This window comes from Octopus bimaculoides, chromosome 1 (genome assembly GCF_046866305.1).
Source record: "Octopus bimaculoides isolate indiv1 chromosome 1, ASM4686630v1, whole genome shotgun sequence".
NCBI lineage: Eukaryota > Metazoa > Mollusca > Cephalopoda > Octopoda > Octopodidae > Octopus > Octopus bimaculoides.
The window spans coordinates 20,014,069-20,019,411 of record NC_142928.1 but is presented as its reverse complement, the minus strand read 5'-3'; positions in this window follow the sequence as shown (position 1 = coordinate 20,019,411).

Below are 5,343 nucleotides of genomic sequence, written 5' to 3'. Positions count from 1 at the left end.
AATGTGTTGTTTTTCAAACAGTCAAGGACCAGATATATTTATTTATTTTTGTTTATTTATTTATTGTAATATGTTTTTCGCTTCATTTTTTTTTCTCAATCACATTTTTGTGTTGTTGTTGTTGTTGTTGCTTTTATCTTTATTTTTCTTTGTTTAATTCCCGACACGTTCAGGAAATAACTTCTCCACATTTTCATTTACATTTCTGAAGGAATTATTGCTGAGCCAGACTCAGCCAGTATATTTCTTGCTAGCATCATCATCGTTGTTGTTGTTGTTGTTACTGTGGTAGTGATGATGCTGGTTGTTGTAGCCGTAACCATGGTCATAATAGTTGCAGTTGTCATCATCATCATCGTCATAATCACCAGCTCCAACTTTTTTGTCTCCCTTGTTCTTATTACATTGAACACTATCATTATCAACATCAGAAAACATTTCCATGTCCTTACCGACACTGTCATCACCACCACATCCACCACCATGACCAAAAACACCACCACCACCACATCCACCACCACTATCACCACCACCACCACCACCACATCCACCACCACCACCACATCCACCGTCGTCATCATCGCTGCCGCCATTGCCACCACCACCACCACCACCACCACCACCACCATCATCATCATACAGTTGTTTACATGACCGTTTTATTCACATTGAAAGGAAAGTGGTGGATCAGTGGCTGGGAGGGGGTCTAACAGGGAGGAATGGAAACTGACCTACCAACAGAGAAGGATGTGAGAGATGTTGTCCAACTGTGGTGAGAAGGAAGTGGTCCATCGATGAGAGGGAATCAGTCCATTACTGACTAAATGGGAAAAAGGTGGTCCATTGGTCAGTGGGAAGTGCTACATCAATGAGAGAGATATAGTTCATCAGTGTGAGAGAAGTGGTCTATCAGTGTGAGAGACGTGGTCTATCAGTGTGAGAGAAGTGGTCTGTCAGTGTGAGAGACATGGTCTATCAGTAAGCAGGAAGTGGTCTATCAGTGTGAGAGAAGTGGTCTTTCAGTGAGAGGGATGTGATCCATCAATAATGGGGATGTGGTCCACCAGTGAGGAGGTAGTGGTCCATCAGTGGGAAGATGTTTCATCAGTGAGAGAGAAGTGATCCATTAGTCCAAGGAATGCGGTCCATCAATGAGAGGGAAGTGGTTTAACAATGAGGAAGTGGTGGTCTATCAGTGAGGAGGAGGTTGGCTATCATTGGAAAGAAAAGTGGTCTGTTATTGGTAGGGAAATGTTCCATCAGTGTGAAGGTAGTCCAACAATGAAAGGGAAATGGTCCATTTGTGAGACAAAGGTGCTCCATCAGTGAAAGAGAATTTGTCTATCAATGAGAGAGAGAAATGGTCCAACTGAGAAGAAAGTGACCCATCAGTTAGAGGGAAGTGGTGCCACATGAGAGGGGAAGTAGTCCGTCAGTGTGAGGGAAGCGGTCCACCAATGAGAGAGAAGTGATCCATCAATGAAGGGTTGTTCCAACAGTGAGAGAGAAATGGTCTATAATTGAAAGGGAAAAGATCCATCAGTGAGTGGGAAGTGGTTCATCTATGTGAAGGAAGTGGTCCATCAGTGAGAAGAAGAAGGTGGCCCACCAGTGAGAGGAAAATGGCTCATCAAGGAAAAGAGAGTGGCCCATTAGTTTGTGGGAGGTGCTCCATGAGTGAGATGGATGCCATTTCTCAGGAAGAAAGAAGTAGTCCATCAGTGAGGTGAAGTGGTCCATAAGCTTCAAACTCCTGCTACAGTAAGACACAGCTCAACAGCTCTTTAAATTTCCAGATAAATATTGCTGTAATTGTTTTACTCTTGGTCTAGTCTAACCAAGTGGAAAACTGTTGAGGGATAATTGTTCTTACTATTTGAAGGTATTGAGGAGTACATATATAATGCATCTTTGCTTCTCTTTTAAAACATTATGGTGTGATTTGAGGGAGATTTGGGTGCTATTGCTTGCTCTCTGAATGCCAGCATAGAGGTTTCCTGGTTTTGCTTGTATACACCAGGTTCTGTGTTGAGCTTAACAACTAAACTGTAGTCCAGGTAGGTGTTGATAAGATTAACTGTGTTCACTGGCTAATAGCTGAGGAAATGTAATGGTCATAAACTGAGGTAAATTGGAAAATTAAAGGGTCAATAGTTAGTGCAGTTGTTGTTTAGCCCTTGGTCAGCCATCATCAAGTAGGTCTATAACCAAAAACTTTCTAGCTGCGACTAAATCATTTTTCTCTTTTTTTCTTTTCTTTTCTTTTACTTGTTTCAGTCATTTGACTGCGGCCATGCTGGAGCCCCGCCTTTAGTCGAGCAAATCAACTCCAGAACTTATTTTTTGTAAGCCTAGTACTTATTTTATCGGTCTCTTATTGCCGAACTGCTAAGTTACAGGGACGTGAACACACCAGCATTGGTCGTCAAGCGATGTTGGAGGGACAAGCACACACACACAAACATATACACACACATACATATATATATATATACATATATATATATCATCATCATCATCATCATCGTTTAACGTCCGCTTTCCATGCTAGCATGGGTTGGACGACTTGACTGAGGACTGGTGAAACTGGATGGCAACACCAAGCTCCAATCTAAATTTGGCAGAGTTTCTACAGTTGGATGCCCTTCCTAATGCCAAATACATATGATGGGCTTCTTTCAGCTTCCGTCTACCAAATCCACTCACAAGGCTTTGGTCAGCCCGAGGCTATAGTAGAAGACACTTGCCCAAGGTGCCATGCAGTGGGACTGAACCCAGAACCATGTCATTGGTAAGCAAGCTACTTACCACACAGCCACTCCTGCGCCTATAATAATACAACTTGGTATAATACAACTAAGACCACCTTATTTAATATGTCCATGTTTTTTTTTAAGATGTCAAGACATGATTTGATGGAATTTGGTTGCATTTTCTAGTAGGTCATACGACCACGTAGAAGCTCTCTCAGTGGCTTAAATCTGAAGTTATTAACAGCTGAAGTAAAGTACAAGTATTAACAGCTAAGTCAAAATTATGTGCTTGTCAATCAAAACCTTGTCCAGCTGTGCAGTCAAAAATCCACTTATGTTCCTTATAAATGGTGTTCGGTCACCAATATAATATAGTAGGACAGAAGATGTCAGTCACAGGAAGGAATATAAGTTTTGGTTGTCAGGAAAACACTGGCTTTGAGTGGTCCTTTTGTTAAATTCTTTCAGATTCTTTGGGTTTTCTTTTTCTTTTTTTCAGGAATGAAAATGGAAATTAGTTATCTGAAGGGAGGGAAGTCGAGGGCCTATCCAGGAGGGCATTTTTTGAATGTGTCCTGAAAAGTTATTACTTCGAAAACAGAAGACTGATGGAGATTGATTCTCAAAATGGACTGAGCTAGAATTGCTTATGTGAGAGTAAGAATATATGAGGGTAGGCTGATAGGCTCACCAGCTGATTATGAAGGAGTGATGCTAGAGCTGTGAAATATTGCATGCATTAATTTCAACCCTTTTTATTAATAACTGCATTGTTTCTTTTCAGGCAAACTGACATCTGACTGTTCAAAGATGACTTCAAAAGTAACTGGTGGCGATTTCTCTTGAAAATGGACAAAGTTTGGCATTGTAGATTTATCGAGTATCTGCAAAAAAAGGGTTTAACCCCAATGACATTCATGATGACATGGATGCTACACTAAGAGTGTAACTAAATTCAGGGTGGGAAGGATCAGTCTTCCACCACCGAGGGAAACATTAATCATGTTCGCCACATGATGATGGATTACAAGTGATTCACTATAATTCAAATAGCCAATGCTATTAACATATTCTTTGTGAGAGTTGAAGATATTATGCATAATGAACTTGACATAATGAAGGTTTCAGCTCAGTGGGTGCCACGTTTTCTGGCACTTGATCTAAAGTGTACTAGGCTGACCACACCACAGGAAAATCTGACATTGTTTGAGGTAGATCTAGCTAGCTTATTTGAATGTTTCCTAACCAAAGATGAGAATTTGGTTCACCATTTTGAGCCAGAGACAATGAGACAATCCATGCAGTGGAAATACCCCTTCTCACCTGCTTCAAAGAAGGCCATGGTCCTTTCATTTGCAGGGAGGTTGACAGCCTCAGTTCTTGGGGATGCAAAAGGCATTGTGTTTATTGACTTTCTTCAAAAGAGATACACCATCAATGGAGATTACTATGTCAACTTGCTGGGACAATTATGAAAGGCTACCAAGACCAATTGTCCAGGAAAACTGATGAAAAAGATTTTGTTTCATCTGGACAATGCTCCAGCACACAAGTCCTTGGTTTCAATGGGTGCTGTGTGTAACTGTGGCTTTGAACTAGTTGACCATTCTTCCTATTGTCCTGATTTGACTCCATCTGAGGATCATCTGTTCTCCAACATGAAAAAACACAATAATGATGATGTCATATCTGCTGTTGACTTTTTTGACTGACAAGACGAAAGCTTCTTCAGGATCCAACTCTGCAACACTGATGCTTCCAAGGATCGCAAGGGGTGGGGGTGGGGGGACTATGCTGAACTTTTCAACCAATCCTCATACTGGAGATCCTTTCTGAGACTGGATGATTCCAGATACTACTCATACATTCCAGATACTTCTCATGCAAAGGGAAAATATTTGTGAAGAACCTTTCTGAAAATAATGGATATTTTTCTAGATATCGTTTATGTGAGGGAAAACTTATAGTGCAGAGTGTTTTTGAGAGTGGACTCTTCTAGATATTGTTAATGCAAAGGAAAATTTATTGTGGAGAGTCTTTCTGAGAATAGACATTTCCAAATATTGCTCATGTGAGGGAAAAAGGTTATAGCGGAGATCCTTTCAGAAATAGACTCTTCCAAGTATTACTTATATAAGGGACACACTTTACATGAAATCTAGAATATGAGAAATGGTTTGCTTGTCATATTGCTAATGTAAAGAAAAAAACATATAGTAGAGATAGCCTCTGAGAATGGACTGTTCCACATAGCCTTTATGTAAGGACATAAAGTGTAATAATATAGATATACATGTGTGTGTGCGTGTGTGTGTGTGTACTTCACTCCGGTTTGCTGAGGACTTAAATTACATCACATTTTTTTTACAGATGATAACTGGTGAGAAATGAAATGACACTGTATACTTGAAACAATTTTTCAGCAGAGGGAGACAAAACAGCCATAAATGAGTAATAATGACAACTTAGAAGGGCCTGCAAGGGGCTGAAGTGGTAGAATCTGATTAAGTATTACCTAATACTTTTCTAATGTGTTCTTTCAGAGAAATAACAAGCAACCTCTTTGGAATATGTTAAATAATTAACAACG